This window comes from Barbus barbus, assembly GCF_936440315.1.
Source record: "Barbus barbus genome assembly, chromosome: 25".
NCBI classification, from domain to species: Eukaryota; Metazoa; Chordata; class Actinopteri; order Cypriniformes; family Cyprinidae; genus Barbus; species Barbus barbus.
Window position 1 is genome coordinate 21,270,724 of NC_136753.1, and position 19,772 is coordinate 21,290,495.

Here is a 19,772-nt window from a genome sequence, read left to right on the forward strand (position 1 = left end):
TTCCAAAAATGACTCTCCTATGATTGTTAGTGTACAAATAAAATAATATTACAATGATTAGAAGTGTGTTATAAGGTAATTCCTTTACTTAAAAAAAACATATGTAAACGCACCTCTCCCAGGTGAGAGTCCCCTAGTGGTCCTCTAGTTTCTGGATTGACTATGATCACCCTCACACCAGGAAGAATCTAAAAGAGGGAGAAAATGCATTAACACTATTTTCAATTTCATTTATGCTTGATCCAACAGTGGAAATGTGCTTACTGTTCCAGACTCCACAAGAGGAAGTGACTGTGGTGCTCCTCTCTCTACTAACCTCACCCTGCAAACACAGAAATACCATCATCAGTGTTGTACAAGGAGAAAGAGTGTTTATTACATGACATAATCACTAAGAGCCGGGGGGGACCAGCAGGATTTTTTCATATTAGACTAAACCCGGTCTCATAATTGATAAAATTCTGCACTATTTAAAACTTTTGTGATTTCTGCTATTTCAATGGCACCACACACAATTCCATTTGGCCAGAAAGTGACATTTTACACATTTTAACACACAAAACACACTTCAGCTTTTAAACACTATTTATTTTGTGTGTGTTTATACATGTTTGTCCTTATCTTACCGGTCATGCCGGAGGGACTTCATGTCCACATAAACAGTTGAGGGGCCTGGTCCTGTGGTACCCTGTGAAAAATACAACCCCACCAAACATACAGATCAGCTGCACATCACATAATTAACATCACATATCCACAACTTCCCACCAAAGCATTTATTGGTAACATAGAGATGATAGATCAGTGAGAAGAGTAAATATCGTTGCCTACAGCAGGTGCAAAGGAAAATCAATTTGTAGAGATAATTCACCTGTAGGCAGATGGCCAGGTTAACTCTCGACCCAAAAGCAGTGCTGACAGCCCGCATGGAGAGTCCAAGATCTTTGAACAGCTTGGAGAAGGAATGTGTGAGAGCCAAGCGTGGACGCTCCTCAGCAACCACCACACAGCTCCTCACACATGACAGGTTCACACCACGTGCCTGAAGTCAGATGGACACGAAGAACATTAGAAGAACATGTGAAGATCAAAAAAAAGATTGTATGGATCTTTTGAATCCATGGATCTATGAAAGAAAGCTATACAGGTTTGGAACGACAAGATGGTGAACAATTAATGGTAGAATTGCCTATTTTTTGGTGAACTATGCCTTTGATGTTGTGTAAATATTCATGTCAGCGTACCTTCAGCATGTCTGTCTGTCCACCTAGGCCCTTGGTGCAGAGCTCCATTACCGAATAGGAGCAGAAGGTGTCTCTGATGCGGTACTGACTGAGCGTGCCCAACCACAGGGTCAGCGAGCTCTCCAGCTCCATAGGAGGGATCAAGATGGACTGATGACCTGAATATACACTGTAAAAGACAGGCACGTTTCAGGTTTATAATACCTTCAAAACATACTCATATCCATTCTGAAGAGAACAAGCCATTGCATAAGATGACACAAAGCTGTGAGTCATTTTTATGTTAGTATGAGTCATTTGTATCAGACTGTTCGTGTGTATCCATCTGTTACCTCGCAAGGCACCAGAGCACAAAACCAATTCCACAGTAGGGGTCGAGGCAGATGGTGATCTGGCGAGAGGAATACAGCTCACACTGCAGCTTTATAGAGCGACATAGATTGCTCACCGCCGCATGAGAGATCTGATAGACAGCCAATCAGAGAGGGGAGTCTCAAATGTACAGTACAACTAAGGGAGGGAGATATTTGCTACAGTGGGGTCCAAAACATTGAAAATCAAGAAATATTATATAAACTCAAATGTTGTGCCATTTTAAATGAGAAAATTGCAAAATAGAAACATTTACACTGCTGGTTTTAAGTTTTAGGACACCACTGTGTATTAACAACATCCCATCCAGGTAAAACATCTCTGATTGGTCAGTTAATAAATGACCCTGCTAAAGATAATTATGAAACACATCCATTGAAATGAAGTGAAAGATCTCTCACCTTCACTCCTGTCAGCATGCCTGTGGTTGAGACACTGAAATCCAGATAGGCGATCATCTCCGCATTGGGCGGTTTATAGATTGTGGGAGGTCGTTTGCGAGGCAAGTCATCTGGGGAAGATGATGGATATATTTCTAAGCTTGCTTGCTATGCTTGTTACTGGATGGGAAGTTTATGTTAGTTAATGTTGTTATTTTATGTAACATGGAGACTTGTAAGTGCTTAAATTGACTGTATTAAGGTGATGAGTCTATTATTAGTCAAGCTGTTACACAAAACTAAAAGTGGTTTCAATGAAAGAGCAAATCCTGATCTAGTGTATATGCTAAATTACCATATAATGTCATATTGTATCATACTGTATCGTATCATATCATATGTCATATCATATCATGGACCAGTTTTACTAAACAGGGCAAATTAGCGTGAGAGCGCAATTCCAAAACAGCGCCAATGGGAGAGGATTAGTTAGTAACACTTGCCAAAAAATTAAGGGTTGCAAGAAGTTTTGATAGACCTGGTATTGCTTAGTTGATAGTTTGAAGTCATCTTTTATTTCCTGAAGCAAATTAAAAATAACATGGCTTGGCAAACGATGTGTTCAGATAATGTGTTCTTCTGGCATTCAAAATAAATTAATACATGTGAAAAAATCATCTGCCTTCTTCCACGCGCTCTCTATTCTCTGTGGTGCCTCCCCCTAGCAACAATAATTGCAGTAATTTTAAGCGCAAAATAGTTTAAGACATGCTTTTTTTGGGCATTAAATAAAGGTGCAAATGCCAGTCATTTGACAAGCGCAAACATTAGTAAAACGCGTTGCGTGATTCATTTGAATTCTCTCCCATAAATTTTGCATCTGAAAGGGAAACTCCTAGAAATGCATATTCAATAAACTCAAGCCCCAAAATAACTGTGTCCATGCCTTTTCAGTGCTAATTCTTCACTGCACGTCTTTAGTAAAACCTGACAGTAATATTTTAACGCCAAAAGACAAGTTTGCATTGGAGCAAACTGTTAGTAAAACTGGCCCCATATTTCATATCATGACTCAAACCTATTATTATACAAAGTACACTATGTTCTGCATAGCAGCTGTATTGAAAACTGACTGGTGTGTGTTACCTGTGTCTATTATGATGGGCCATGTTTTTATGTTGACTGTAGCTGCTGCTTCTTTAGATCTGAGAGTCTTCGTTAAAACCTGAGTAGTGAGAATGCAAGCAGCCTTGCTGACCTGAGGAGACCAGGTGAAAGATTCAAGAAAAGGGAACAACGTTAGAGTTTGGTAGCTGAAGAGCCTTCACTACCAAGCAGTTAAAAGAAAACACAACCAAATCAAGGTGTTCAAAAGAAGCAAACACATAGACTTACATCAATGATCATGCGGACAGTGGGCAGAGTGGCAGAGAGGTTCTGTGGGTGTGGAGGCCTCACGGTGACAGGAATACAACCAGCATACAAACAGCCATAAAATGCTGCGATCAGATCTATACCTGCACACACACATAATTCAAATGTAAGGCAACATTTTTAATTGTGTAAAAAAATCATTTACATTTTTTTTTTAAGTGATCATTTTTTCTGTATTTTCTCCTGGACTGTCCTGTAGAATTAAAGACTTTTTTACCAGTGTTTTTTAGTATTATTTCTTTATAAACAATTATATTATTAATTAATGTTTTAAATTAGCTTTTATGCTTGTTTTTTTAAGTTTTCATTTAAATGTTTAGTTTGGTTTAGTAATGTTATGTGTTTTTATTATTTTATTAAATTTTTTCATATTTCTATTTAGCTTTAATTTTTTTTCAGTTATAGTTCTAGCAATTTAGCACTTCAAATTATTTCAGTTGCTTGTCAAGACAACATTTCTAATTTTGTTGTAGTTTTCTAATAATCTAATATTTATATAATCTAATATTTATATTTCAGCTTTATTTATTTATATAAAATTTTAATAGTTTTAGTTGCATTAACACTGTTTTTGCTGCTTTAGGGTTCGGGTTAGGGTCATGAAGTGAGAAACCAACATTCCCGTGATCTTTTGACATATAAGAGGTCATTGTACTATAAAAACATCCTGTGAGTTTCAGAACTCAAAACTTTCTTGTTAGTCTAAAAGCAGCAAATATTTAAGCCAGTCTGCCAAAACGACAGCTTCTGGAATGTGCCACTCTGTGAGGTAATGGTGTGGCTAAGTACCGCCTCCGCAGAAGAAGATCAACGTCTGCTTCTACATCACTGCCTGTTTAGCCCCACCCACCGATTTGTGCATGTAGTGTAAATAATGAGAGAGGTGAATGCAGGTCTAGGCATAAACCAAATGAAAAAGATGATTCTTCAAGAAACCAAAAGAAAAAGACAACAAAACGCTGTGCTTGTGGAAAAACAGTCTTTGCATCAACTTCCTTCTGATGAAAGAGTGGATGAACTTTATTTTTAATGAAGATCCAGACCAAGACAGTAAGAACTCGGTCCTTTGTTCACTTCATTTTACCGCGGATTCCTTTACAAATGAGGCACAATTCGACGCGGGATTTTAATTTTTTTTAAACTAATAGACGATGATGTGCCAACTATATTGAATCCGATAGTAATGTCGCAACACACAAGTGTGAGTAACTGTTTTCATTACGTGGTCACTATTGCTTTTTCTCTTATTACAGATGATATGTATTGAGTTGTTTATGCATTTTTTACCTAAATCACAGCAGTGTCCATCTATGAGGAATGAATGTACGCTGTCAAACATACACAACTATTAGCCAATCACAGCATTGGGCGTTTACTTCCAAGTCTACAATCCACCACGCCCAGTGTTGGGGAAAGTTACTTTTAAAAGTAATGCATTACAATATTGCGTTACTCCCTAAAAAAGTAACTAATTACGTTACTTAGCTACTTTTTATGGAAAGTAATGCGTTACGTTACTTTTGCGTTACTTTTTAAATATGAGCAGGGCTTGATTGTTTTTAATACAAGAAATTACATTAATTAAAATGTAAAAGCCCTGTATCTTGTGAAGGAAAAGTAAATTCACGTCTGTAAAGTAAAACTCAGGATAAGAAGGTTTAACACTCTTCGGCAATAAAAAAAACAATGAAGTACAATTGTTAGTTTATCTAAAGTAATTTTTGCTTATTAGTATGGTTGAACTTGATCATCAAAGGTCAGCAGCAAAGACATTGGTTAATAAAATGGGATTAGATACATTTGTGTTGTTTAACATATTTAATTATTGCAGTTTGCGTCATATTCTGAGTTTGCATTTCACTGTTTTAATTCATTTTGATGAATACTAAATCTGTTTTTTGCGAGTGGGATGAATTCATGCACATTCACATTTAGATCTATAGTAACAGCATGCTCACACAGCGCACTGTCAGTCAATAAATGGGGAAAAAGTAACTGGCGTTACTTTTTTGAAAAAGTAACTCAGATATTTTCTTGTAAATTAAAAAGTAATGTGTTACTTTACTAGTTACTTGAAAGTAACTCGCGTTACTTGTAATGCGTTACCCCAACACTGACCACGCCTATTCAAACAGAGCGTTCTGATGAGGGGGGTTAAAAGCAGGACAGAAAATAACCTATTACTTCTAAATTATGTTTTTGATGTAAAAATCTTCAAAACATTATAAGTGGACCTCAGAGAACAGCACAAAATAAAAAACAAAGGCAGTTCATGACCCCTTTAAGGCACCTATATGAAAACATCTTCTTCTGTGAAATAAGATAGAGCACTTTTCTTCAATTAACCATGTCTTTTGTGGTTTACTCCAATATAGTTTTTTAACTGCTATAAAAGGACAAAGTATGTGTGATTTACCTGGTGGATACAAAAGCACCACATTTTCTCCGATGTTAATACCACTTCTCTCCATGAGAGCAGCTGCAATCTTCTCTGCTCTTTTATGAAGCTGAACACATGTAGCAGTACATACTGCCACTCCCTAGACAGAGAACGAGCACAGCAAACCAGACATTCTAAGTAAGCATTTGATCAAGTGTAGTCCTTCCACTCAGTTTTTTGTGTGTATGAGTATTTTTACCTTTGCATTCAAAAGTACATAAAGTGTATGGTCAGGATCGGTTTGAGCTCTCCACTGTAAAGCCTCTGTAAGGAATTGATGCTAAGAGAGACAAGATAGACAGTTTATCATCAATAACATCAAACATATAACATCAATAAAACATTAAATAATCGTATCATGCCAAAAGTCATGTCACGCATGTGATTGTGCCGTAATGATCACAATGCTTACCATCATTGTAGGCCACATGCACAGCTGCATCCATACGAAAGCATTAAAATACCACACAATGCATTTCAAATAAACTGCTTCAAATTATACTGTTTGCATTATTTATTTGCTGTTGTATGGGCACAATACACAATAAGTCTCAGTTTACCTTCCTGACCAGGTCTTGGTCCTCTATGAGTCCCAGATCTCTGCCTGCAGCCTGTGCAATTCTTTTCCCAGCAACCAAATTACCCACCATGATGGAGGCAGGGCCAACACCGACTATGAAAGACATATTAACAGGAAAGAACACTTTGAGATAAACATCATATGCATCAGATCTTCACCTCTAGATTTTAGGGTTCCCTCACCTCTAAGATCTCTATTTAACCCCTGCATACACACCTGGTTGTTTTTGACGTGGTTTGGGCATGTTGGTGACGCAGGTGTGGGGGCACATGAGGATGTTGCAGGGGTGCAGCGCTCCCTCCAGGAAGAGTTGCTTGGTATCTGAGATGTGAATACCCCCTAGGGGAGTTTTGGGCAGGGTGTTGGCAGGAACCAGTGCAAGACAATACAATCCCACCTGATGAATACTGTCAATTGCCTGCAGTTGTGAAACAATACACACAAACCACCAACAAACAAATAAATGCATCATATATAAAAGATTGTCAAACTTTTGTGTGTTAAACTAAACAATGAATTAACATTTATGCAAGCAGTAATAGAACACTGTTGTGATTTTACATCACCATGGTAAATTTACTGCCTTAATTAAAATGTAACTATAGTCGATGGAAATGTATTAACCTGATTTGCATAACTAGATAAAGCTAATTAAGAGCAGTGTTATTTATTTATATACTATCATAAAAATTACAAATATTTTGAATTATCTTTTTATTTTTATATTTTCAGTTTACTGTGTATCAGTTTTACTGATACCCTTACTACGTTTCTGGGCCTGAGAACCTTTCAGTTGTGTTGCTATATATGGAGGGTCAGAAAGCTCTTGGATTTCATTAAAAATATCTCAATTTGTGTTCCGAAGATGAACGCAGGACTTTTGGGTTTGGAACGACATGAGGATGAGTACTTAATGGCAATTTTCATTTTTGGGTGAACTGTCCCTTTAAATAATTTTATGATGTGCTTTTGTCATTTTTATTAGTTTTTCATTCTTTTAGATATTTCTATTTAGCTTTAATTCAATTTTTATTTCAGTTTTAGTTTTATTAATTTTAGTACTTCAACTTAAAATAATTTTATTTCAGTTAGTTGCCAAGAAAATTTTTTTCATGAAATGTTTTTATATTATTTCAGCTTTATTTCAATCAATGAAAATGATTTGCAATCGTTTTAGTTTTAGTTAACAATAACAACATGGATTTTGATGACAAATAACTTTAAATAATACATAAGCATAAATATTCATTAAATAATTAGCAATATTACAAACCATTTTTCCACAAAAAGATAGCACATATTGGCAGTACAGTCACAGGTGTGTATACATATACTGCCTTGCGTACCATGGCATTAACATGGTACATCCGATCAGTTTTTTTATTTTTTAGATTTAATTTTGGCCTTTTTGCCTTTATTATAATAGGACAGTTTAGATCTGACAGGAAGCGAAGTGGGAGAGAGAGATGGGGCGGGATCGGAAAAGGTCCTCAAGTCAGGATTCTAACACGGGACGCCCGATCAGATTTAGTATAAGTATAAAACATTCAAATTTAAAACTACTGCTATAAATTTGTCTGCACCTGCAGAACCCGACTCATCCACTGGAAGCTGTCTTCTTCACTGGCATCAGGCCTCTGCTCTGCTACGATCACTATCCTCTCATCATAGAACACAGTCACTGAGAACACTGCAATCCTACAAAACACAAACAAACACTTCAGATTAATATATTCTCTCATTAAAATAAATGTTAAGACTACATTGTTCTCTCCATATTCAAATGGGAACCCTCACCTTCCTCTGTACACAGTTTTGACTGGTTCCACCGCTAGTGCTGTCGCTACTAGATCATCAGCATTGTGACGACGACCACTAACCATTAGCAAGCCCTCATTCTTACCCACCACAAATATCAAACTACCCTATTGAAGGAAGAGAGGGGAAAAAAACTGCTTTTATTCACATGAAAAAATGCACTGTCCCTCTCTTGTTTTCCTTTTTCACATTCTTACCGGTCCAACAAACCCCAGTAATCCTGACCGCACAAATGGGATTTCACCAATAGGAGTGCCACTAGCATTGACTGGGATCACCTGCCAGATTTCAATCAAAATTCACATGCATATCAAAACCGCAGCATTATTCCATTAGAAATATATTTATGGTGTGTAATTCAATATGAAGTTGCAACATTGTCTGTCTATGTGAGTGTTAAATTGATCGTCATACCTCAAAGGTGTTTTTAGTGACTCCATGCAGGCCGTAGTACATGTTGCCACCAGCACGAGAGTTCACGACGATCTCTCCAATCTCATCCGTCTTGCACAGCATGGGCGGCCCATCCGGTTTCACAATGCACATCAATGCTAAAACACACATAAACACACATGCTAACTTCACACGTGCTTGACAAACATATTTAAACTTTGAAAACATGGTATTATGAACTGGATTTTTCTCTGAAGGAAATGTGAGTGAGATAATATAGCTCCATAAACCTACAGTAATGCCATGATTATATTTTGTATTGTGTGGACAATGCAAATCACACACATAAGATTTAATGACACTACCAAGTTTTCAATCATTTGTTGTTGTTTTTTATGTTTTTGAAAGACATCGCTGCATTTATTTAATCAAAAACACATAACAGCAATAAATTACATTTTAAAATATATTAAAAAGAAAACAGGTCTTTTAAATTGTAATAACATTTCACAATATGACTGTTTTGCTGCATTTGTATCCAAATCCTTCGTGAACATAAGAAACGTTTTTGAAATACATTTTAAAATTGTAATTATTCCAAACTTTTGATCGGTAGTATATAAACTTAGCATTAGTAGCACACACACACCTCCAGGCATGACGTGTCCCACATCCTGGACAGTGAGAGCAGAGTTTTTGTCTTCAGTGTTGACCCTGATGACCCCATGGCTCAGCCCAGTCATGGACAGGATGGCTCTCGCTGGAAGAGGAGCACCAGGGACCCCAGACCTGGAGGAACATTTAACAATCAGGAAACAAATAGCTAGTGCTTTTAAACAGGGATCCCTGCAGTTCGTCAAAAGAATGATATACCTCCGCATGGCAACCGTCATGGCCTCAGGTGAGGTAGCACATGGGCAAATGACCTCTGGCTTCAAACCATGAGCCTGGAATATGTTTAAAAAGGCATCACATGATGAAACCGACCCTAAATCAGAAAGAGATGGAGATACAGAGACATGAAAAGATTCAAATCGTTTAATATTAAATGAACATCATCTCCCATGGAGTCTCTGCAGGTGGTCTGGTAGTGTAACTCACAAGGATTGGCTCCGTCAGCAACAATTAGCATGCGTAACGAGGCCAGACTGGTGTCTCTCTGATCTCTGTGAGCCATCATAGCCCAATGCAGGTCACGACACTTCACCAGGGCAACCCGTGCTATAGAAACAGACGTTTCATATCAAAACAAATGTGTGTAGATGACAGACATACATTTGGTTTTGTGTTTGTTGTACCTTTGTGTATGTGAACTCGCTGAACCCAGGAAAGTGGACAAGCTTTCATTACTGCATATGGAACACTGATGGTGTGGATTCGGTTCATCACACTCTGAAATACACACAGATCTTATTGGTCGAATGCCTCAGAAATGGCCGAGGTCAAATTGTACTTTAAAATGGAAAAAATAAAAATAAAAAATAAATCTATTTTAGGATCATAACATATTTTTCATAAACCAATCATAAGGGTAAATTTTTCAATTGAGATTTATACAAAATAAATAATAAATAAACTTTGCATTGATGTATGGTTTGTTAGGATACAACTATTTGAAAATCTGGAATCTGAGGGTGCAAAAAGATTTAAAGATTTAAATTTAAAGCCTTTAAATTTGTCCAAATTAAGTTCTTAGCAATGCATATTACTGATCAAAAATTAAGTTTTGATATATTTACAGTAGGGAATTTACAAAATATCTTCATGGAAGATGATCTTTACTTAATAGCCTAATGATTTTTGGCATAAAAGAAAAATATATCATTTTGACCCATACAATGTATTTTTGGCTATTGCTATAAATATACCCCAGCTGGTTTTGTGGTCTAGGGTCATATATGTGTATATATATATATATATATATATATATATATATATATACAGAGCTGGGTAGTAACTGACTACATGTAATCTGGATTACGTAATCAGATTGCAAAAATTAAGTACTTATAATTAGATTAAATTACATTTGAAAATACTTGCAATCAGACTACAGTTACATTTTTATTGATTACTGGATAAAATATTTTACACAATAGCAATAATAGAATTTAAAATCTTTTAAATTTTCCTTTCTAAAATGCCTACATGACATGCAGATAAACAGTAAGTGTCATATTTTAATTGATGTTATGTTAAAATGATTTATGTTTATTATACATTTTCATGACTTAATTAATTATTAGCTTTTCATTAAACTCACAAACACCCCTGCAGCTCCTTCACAAATACCACTTTGGGAAACCTTGAAATAATGTAATGCTTAATTCACTTTATGTTGTTAATAACATCAACTAGAATCTATTTATTATTTTCTTAACATTTTAATATGAATATTGTACAATATTAAAAGTATAAAAGTACAATTTTTGTCATTTAATTTAGAATCAGTGACAGACTAAAATAACAAAAATAATCATTTAAAAAAATACGCACATACATATTATATCATATTACACTCTTTGGCTGGGGCTGGGGGGTGTTGAAATATGACACAGGTATTTCTTCTAGGTGAGGGTTAGGGAATTCATCCAATTATAATCTCACCAGTTTCAGTTATTGCATCTGCAGTAGGCAGATCAACATACCTTGATTCTAAAAAAATCTGTAGTAACAGCATCGATGAGACATTTTTGTCACTCACCGTGAGAACTCCATGCCACAAACCCATGTCCTTCTTAAAGTCCAAAACATTCACCAGCGTTTCACCTGAATGCAGACATACTCCGTTACATCTCCAAACGAGCAGGGCATAAAGCTGCATAGCTAGTTTTTTGGTTTAGTGTAGCTGCAACAAAAGGATGATGGTTCCATAGCAACAGCATCACTCACCCTCACAGTAGTTACAGGCCTGACTGAGAGCCTGGCAATGTGTTAACATGGCAACTTTTGAAACCGCAACACCCATCACTGTGCCCTCCTTACTGGCCTTATACTGCATGAAAGAAAAAGAGAGAAGAATATTTACATCAATTCAACAAACATACATGTACAGAAACACATAAAGCACACACATGATCTTACCTCTATGTATGCTGTGTCTGTGTTGGCTGTTGGTATGTGAGGCTGCCAGTCTTTCGAAGGCTTCGTGAGGTATTTGGAGTCCGTCACCACCCACTTTAACCTGGGCCAGCCTATCAGAAATCCAACTAGTATTAGATCCGTTATAAAAAATTACCATTACTGACTGGCTTTTGAAAAGAAATGGATCATTAATTTGCATGTGAAGTCTCTGACCTTTAAACTGCAATATTTCTCCAGTGGGGGTCTTGGGTAAACCCTTCAAACAGATCTCACTGGTCAAAGCCAAACCCACCCCACAGCTACCTAACAAAAAACCAACCTGACTGCTCCCAGCATCCTGCAAACACACAGAAATAATTTCAAACAAAATACCAGTATGAGCTGCTGGCACTCTATTTAGATTTGAAAGCTATGTATAATATATTATTGGTAAACATGTGACTACCTTTCGGGATAGTGGAACCTCTATGGGCACAGGAATGACTTCAGCCAACAAACAGCCATAAAACGCAACCCAGAACATAGCAGGGTCACTGTTTGGATACACCAATGCCACCTGGATCAATAAAAAGACATTGCTTACAAATAATTAAAGTGAAATAGCAGCTTTTTTTGTTTGTTTTAAATAAACGTTACTTCTTACAATATATGCTGCTCATAGCTAGGCCCTCCAAGATTTCACGATTCTTTGATTGCAGAATTTAATCCAAAATAAAGCAAATACCGCATTATTTGCAGCAACTTGAATATTTCACTTATTTCCACAATTTTCCCACAAAGAAATGGTAACCTGAGAGTGGGAATGCAATACTAGCAATGCGATAATGCAAAAGCAATATTACACAACAGACAATATTATTTTTAAGTTTTTAAAAACTTGAAAAGGATTTACAAGTAATTGTATTATTACTGTCACTGACACTAATTACATCATGATTATTGCTGGGTTTTCACTACAAAACAGCACTAAAACACCACAGCAAATTCAGTCCTTTTTGGCTGCAAGAGGAATCAGAAAACTAAATCTATATAAAAAAAATGTTAATTTAAGTAAAGCTGAAATTAAATAAAATATAAATATTAGACATTTATGTTAAATATTCATTAATATTATGGCTACTAACATAAAATTAAGTTTTAAATTAAAATAAAAATAAAAGTAAGGCTAAATGGAAATATTAAATAAACTAATAAAAATGATAAAACTACACAACAAAATTACTAAAAATAAAATTAAATTGAAAAATAAAAAGTAATTTATTAGATTTATTAGCATATAAATAATCCTAAAATAACATTGGTTTAAGTGCAAAAACACACAAAAAAAGTATGCAAACATCTACATTATATTATTATTTTTTTATTAATAAATTATAATATTATTAAGATATATTAATGTTTTACCCGGTCTCCTGGTTTGAGGATCTGCTCATTTTTGGTTCCCAGCTTGTTGAGGAGAGTGTAGGCCAGCTTTACACTACGACTCCACAGTTTCCCTGTCAATCACACACCAATCACTCAGTATTTAAAGCCCTTAGACCTTTCTTGCTAATTCCAGCATCTGCTTTCAATCAAGGTAAGTGTTTTGCAGTTCACCTTGCTCAGTCTTACCATACGTAAGTGTATAAAGTGGTTTTCCTGTGATATCCAGAGCTGTGAGGGCAGGGCTCTTGCCTTGTGTGGCCCCCCATCGAGTTAATGCTGCCTGAAGAGCAGGAGGCCAGTTACTGACCACACCCAACGGCTCCCCCTTCACCGGGATTATCTGCCGGCCTTCTGGCTTCGGGGTGTTAGGATCTGCCTGAGGAACTGTGGAAGAAGAAATACTCTGATCCACATTACTGCAGCTTTCTTTCAGAGTGTGTTTGATGTTTTCTGAATTCATTAACTTACCTTCTACAATCTCCTCTTGGTCATCCATGAAGAACTCACTGAGTGGTGGGCGTTTGGGTCGTTTTAGCGTGTTTAGCAGCTGCTGAATCTTTGTGGATACACGACTGGACACTGGAACACCTACACGAGGATTGGGGTCAGGCAGGGTGGGATGAGACAGACGAACAAACACACACACTCACGCGCACTTTCAACTGACCTGGGAATTTGTAAATCATGACTACTAATGTATATACATCTATTACACTCTCCTACAGTGGTATCATCAGTTCTGGTCCAAAGATGCCAAGATATACAATGACTTACAGATCAAATTAAATATAAAATCAATATATGTTAAAATATATATACACCACTGTTCCAAAGTTCAGGTTCAGTAAAAAAAAAATTTGTTTGTTAGTTTTTTTCAGCAAAGAAACATAAAATATTGTAATAATAAAGAGTTTTACAGTGATACAAAAAACTATATTAAATGAAATTCAAAGAAACCTGAAAAAACCATCAAAGGTTTATCATTGATAATAACAACAAATGTTTCTTGCACCAAAATATACACAAAGTCAGTATATTAGAATGATTTCTGAAGGATCGTGTGGCACTGAAGTCTGGAGTAAGGACTGCTGAAAATTTAGTTTTGTCTTCACAAGAATAAATCACATTGCATAATATATATAAAAAAATAGAATATAATTATTTTGAATTGTAATAATATTTCACAATATCACTGTTTTACTGTATATTTTATCAAATAAGTTAAAACTGGATGAGCCTTTAAAACATTAAAATACATTTTTGCTAAACCCAAACTTTTGAAAGGTAGTGTATTCTTACATTTTTTGTACTGAGATATTTTTGTATTTTTTTCCATATAAAAATACTACAGGACTTTGTAGTATAGTACAAGTTGTAAGAAATTATTTTATAAAACATTTATGGAGAGTAATATCATACTAGTTCACTTGCAAAGCAGCCTTGATGTGTTGTGAAGGATCAGGACTGACTAAAACCACATTATCTACTATTGTTTATTTATTTTCCTAAAAGAAGAGCAGGGTTTCACTTGGGTTCACATTTCCTCTGTGTAACACATATATAGTACACAAGCACAAACATAGTTTTAAAGCCAACCTACAGGACATGTCTATGACCAATTATTACCTCTGCCTACTCTTCTCACTGACAGAGAAAAGCAACATGACACAAGTGGATAAAAGGTGGAAAAGAAAAAGAAACGGGATGTGATTAATGAAGCAATCAAACACAGCATTCATAAAGACTTATTGAAATGTCCCTACTGAGATGTTAACACAAAGCTCTGAGAGGCATGAAAGAAAGTTATGAAAAGGCGCTTAAAGGTTGACATACATTTTGAGAGTATGTATGTCTAATGTAGCACACTACAAATAAGTGTTTCTCTATTTATCTCTTTCTCTAGTACTCTTTTTTTTCCCCTGCACACACACACACACTCTCAGTACCGTCTGCTGTCTCCATCATGCTGGACCGGCTCTGGCCTCGACTCATGCCTCGCACCACGGCATTGGCAGGCAGATCCACACGAGAGCCTCTGGCTTGAGCTTGGGATGGCACATCTGGGGGCCCGACTCCTCCTACCGGATCTGGTACAAAATAACACATATTACTCACTCATACACAGCCCTGCTAAAAGTTTTAAAGAAATCATATCCTAGCTCTTAAAGTAATAGTTTACCCAAAATGAAACATTCATTTCTAATTCCAAACCTGCATGGCTTTCTTTCTTATGTGGAAAACAAAGAGGGAAATTTATCAGAATCATGTTTGTACCACTTTTTTCAATTCAACCGTGAACTATTCTCTTAAGAGTCTGTGTAAAACTATGTGCATTCAGTACTGCTTTCAGTATATGCTTCCTTGATTTACATAAACTGGTGATAAGCCAAAAGATATTTTAAAGACAACATGAAATCAAACAGCCCCTATTTACTTTATTTATATTATCTCTAGAATACTTTATTTTGATTTATCTAACATTCAAATATTTCTATACAATTTCATTTAAACTGTGTAAGTGTTTTCCTACATATAGTAAACTACTGTTCAAAGGTTTGGGTCGTTAAGATTTTATTTCAAAGAATTTAACACTTTCATTCATCAAGGATGCATTAACAGAGACAGTAAAGACTTTTATATTGTTAAAGGGAAATTAAAACAAAGTAAAAAAAAAAAAAGAAAAAGCTGTTCTTCTGAACTTTCTCTTAATCAAAGAATCCTGAAAAAATGTGTATCATGGTTTCCATAAAAATATTAAACAGCACAACTGTTTTTAACATTGATAATATCAAATGTAAATAGCAGGAGTAAATAACACTTTTAAAATATATGGAAAAAATATTACGGTTTTTATTTTTGATCAAATAAATGCAGTCTTGGTAAGCATAAAAGGCCTCTTTCAAAAACCCAAACCTTTGAATGGTAGTGTCTCTTTCTTCTCATATTATAAAGTAATTTAATCTCAAATCAATATTTCATGGTATTTTTCATGTTAAGTAGCTGAGTAATGTCCGTCTTTATCATGAGATAATGTAAAGTGAGTCGCTTGTTTTCCCAAAATAAACCTATTCAGGGTGCTACAATATTGATCACCCTGTCAGGGTTTATTTGACCAACTATCTGTGCATTACCACTTACATAACTGTCTGTGGTTTATTGTGTATCATCATCATTGTATAATCTTTCACCAAAATGGATTAACTTTCTCTGCCTCTGTGGGCTAAGGCTGTGTGGGTGGAGAAAAATAACATTAACCAATAATATCAGCCTACTGAATATTCCATTTCAGGTCTGATGCAAATAAACAGTTTTTGCAAGGCTGCGAATGCCGTTTCATGTTGTCCATACATTCTCAATTGATTATTGGTAGATTTTCTAGTCTAAGCACATAGTCTACAGACTGTCTAAACGTATTGTCTGCATTTCACACACACTCAAGGTACGTTATTTGCAGGAAAAGCACACTCACTGAATACAGACAGCATGAGATCAAGTGTGTATTAAGGTATGGATGATCAGTCCTGAACCACATAACAAGTTCACCCACTTTTTTAAGAAGCTTTATAAATTTTTCATTATGGACAGACTATCATTCATAGGCTTTAAACACACAGGTGGAGCAGAGGCTTAAGGGTGGGGCATGTGGAGGGGCAGATAATATTCATAACTCAACAAATTTTACAAACACAAGGAAAGGTGGAAGACTGCTAACACTCAATTTGACCTCTTCCTATTCTTCTCACTGACAGTCACGAAGGATATAAATGAACAGAAAATAATAATTTGGCAAAAGAAAACATAAAAGACAAACAAGTTAGAAATAATAAAGCAATGAAAGCACATTGCAAAAGCAGCTCAAATTAAAACTCAAAACCAAATGATACAAATGAAAATCTAAAGTGTATAAACAATGGCAAAATGAGTGTGAGGTAACTGTGACTCACCGATGCGTGCCTGAGCGAAGGCCTCTGCCAGGGCGGAGGGCTGGGAGTGGGAGTGGGGCGGGTGGGCAGGTGCAGGTGGAGGCGGGACCTGCTGAGACTGAGGCTGAGGAGCCTGGGTGGGCCGAGACTCCCCATGGGAGAGAGTGGAGGAGGCAGAGGAGGAGGTGGAGGAGCCGTGCAGAGAGCTATTAATCCAGGTGTCTGGAGACTGCTGAGGCCCTGCACTTTCACTCGACACGGCCTCATCATCAGAGGAAGAGGAGGAGTCTGGCAGAGAGAGCGAGAGAAAAACAGAAAGAAGAATAGAAAATAAATTAAAAGACAAGGAAGAGAATTATAAAATAAGTATAAGAAAATAATGCTACGGACTATATAAACCTTTTTGTATTGTTATTTTTTTTCCAATGAAATAGTAAATGTGGCTGTCACAATAAAATTTCAGAATTTTTGCTACAAATTTTAACACCACAGCGAAAACAAAAGTTATGATAAACATATATTTTAAATACATTAATGGATAATAAATGTATATTTATAATAAATAGATTTATATATAATAATAATAATAAATTATTTTAATTTACTTTTTTACTTTTTAATTAGCTTTGGGTTTATTCCTTAATATTCATATGTATTATAAATCTATATTAATATTAACAAATTAAATTAACTCTACTTGCATGTTAAAATAAAAAGTTCCTTAAATTAAAACTATTCATAAGATTAGATATAAAAATAATTTAATTTAAAAGTAGTCAATGACTAAATGTTCGAAATTGAAAAATACAACATGAAATACAAATTGTATAACTGATCTAACTCATATAATATTGACTACATTATTATTAAACAAAATACATAAGGATAAGGATTTAATGCTATCAGAGTTTCACTGAAAAATCGCCATTTTAAAAAGGAAAAGTGCGATACCTTGATTAGCTATACTATTATCTATACGATGATATACTGTATGTCCTTACTATATGTGTTATGGTTCTGTAAGTTTAGGTGAGATATTCTTCTCTAGCTCTCTAGTGTATTAGTGTAATGGTTAATTTGGTGCTTGCATATTACCTGGTGGGGAGCAGTTGTCAATTGGTGACTGTACATATGCGGACCGACGTTTGGTTGGCATGGGCAGTGCCATCTTTTCCTCTTTATGCTTGGCCAACGCTGCCTGAACTGCCTCAGTGTGAATATCTGAGACAAAAATAAAAAATAAAAAAATAGTAACAGGCCTTTTATTTTCTTGGACCTCTGCACTTAGTGAGATGTTAGCAGATGTTTGGTTTTATTCAAATTGACAGCCACAATCAACCTTGAACATCCTGGGGGTAAATGCTTTGCTCCAGAGTACAAGAATGATTGGAATCTCATTAACTTGCTTTCTGTACCTTGATATAAATCAGTAGCATTTGTATATCAGCAAAGCTTCTTCACCAACAGCAGCCGCCCATCAGAGTTTTGGTAATGCTTACATAACAAGGCCCTGAACATTAATTATGCAGTGAAATCAACTAAATGAATCCACAGGACTGATGAAACTGCTTTCTGACAACAGTAGGATAGTAAAATGTATAATCACATCTGTGGTGAGCAACTGAACAAGCTACCTACAATCAAATAAGCAGGCTGCCATCTTGCAATTGCCACAAAGCACCAGAAATCCACAATGACACATTTCATCTAGGCATCCATTTTGTCCATGTGTGACTGCCATGGCAGATGACTAAACAGTTCTTACAAGGATGTGGTTACAGAATAGGCAAATATTACCATCTGCAGACTCTCTGTAAACCTCACAACCCATAAATCTTAACTAAAGACCAGTCTATACACAGCTTGCAAATTGGAGTTCTATGTTTTAAAGGTGAAGGGTGTCATTTGTGACCCTGGACCACAAAACCTTAAGTCGCTGGGGTATATTTGTACCAATAACCAAAAATACATTGTATGGGTCAAAATTATTGATTTTTCTTTTATGCCAAAAATCATCAGAACATTAAGTAAAGATCATGTTCCATGAAGATATTTTGTAAATTTCCTACAGGAAATGTATCAAAACGTTTGATCAGTAATATGCATTGCTAAGGGCTTAATTTGGACAACTTTAAAGGTGATTTTCGCAACATTTAGATCTTTTTGCACCCTCAGATTCCAGATTTTCAAATAGTTGAATCTCGGCCAAATATTGTCCTATCATAACAAACCATACATCAATGGAAAGCTTATTTGTATAAATGTCAATTTTGAAAAAAAATACCCTTATGACTGGTTTGGTGGTCCAGGGTCACATTTGTTCAATGTTAGAATAATTTTTAATGTTCAGAGATCATTATAAATAACCCATATAAGTACGTTTCTAAGCCAGGGGCTGTATATCATTACATCGCCGTACATCATATTTGCTGAATGAAATCTAATACTACTTTCTTTCTAATTTTGCAGTTCTGCTTCTCTTTTGCTCTAGCATGTCCCACTTTCTCACAAAATATGATGCATTTTGTAGCTCTTTGCTTTCAACAACCATGTTAAGGAAATCTTATGAACTTGTGCTTATGTAAAGTTCTTTGATATTAAATGATGTACTTGAACGTATTTTTCCACTCCTTTGCAGATTGTAGGCTGCAATGTGATATATTTTGAATACTTCTTTGT

At 35.7% G+C, this 19,772-nt stretch overlaps 1 pseudogene across 1 annotated transcript in view; it reads right to left on the reverse strand.

Annotated features, from left to right (window-relative positions):
• Window positions 1–19,772, reverse strand: part of LOC306844725 (disco-interacting protein 2 homolog B-A-like) — a 38,129-nt pseudogene that overhangs the window by 4,342 nt on the left and 14,015 nt on the right. Inside the window, exons 4-36 of the transcript XR_013785992.1 lie at window positions 18,189–18,314; window positions 17,115–17,381; window positions 15,117–15,257; window positions 14,797–14,814; window positions 13,639–13,758; window positions 13,357–13,554; window positions 13,150–13,241; window positions 12,191–12,301; window positions 11,959–12,082; window positions 11,746–11,855; window positions 11,554–11,656; window positions 11,366–11,430; window positions 9,960–10,053; window positions 9,535–9,882; window positions 9,311–9,450; window positions 8,683–8,819; window positions 8,466–8,546; window positions 8,248–8,375; window positions 8,034–8,148; window positions 6,667–6,868; window positions 6,431–6,543; window positions 6,283–6,306; window positions 6,070–6,150; window positions 5,847–5,970; window positions 3,392–3,513; window positions 3,143–3,254; window positions 2,018–2,127; window positions 1,577–1,707; window positions 1,245–1,413; window positions 872–1,042; window positions 627–688; window positions 265–322; window positions 114–188 (exon numbers count right to left, since the gene is read on the reverse strand). The product of XR_013785992.1 is annotated as a disco-interacting protein 2 homolog B-A-like (transcript). The remainder of the gene's footprint in view (window positions 1–113; window positions 189–264; window positions 323–626; window positions 689–871; window positions 1,043–1,244; window positions 1,414–1,576; window positions 1,708–2,017; window positions 2,128–3,142; window positions 3,255–3,391; window positions 3,514–5,846; window positions 5,971–6,069; window positions 6,151–6,282; window positions 6,307–6,430; window positions 6,544–6,666; window positions 6,869–8,033; window positions 8,149–8,247; window positions 8,376–8,465; window positions 8,547–8,682; window positions 8,820–9,310; window positions 9,451–9,534; window positions 9,883–9,959; window positions 10,054–11,365; window positions 11,431–11,553; window positions 11,657–11,745; window positions 11,856–11,958; window positions 12,083–12,190; window positions 12,302–13,149; window positions 13,242–13,356; window positions 13,555–13,638; window positions 13,759–14,796; window positions 14,815–15,116; window positions 15,258–17,114; window positions 17,382–18,188; window positions 18,315–19,772) is intronic.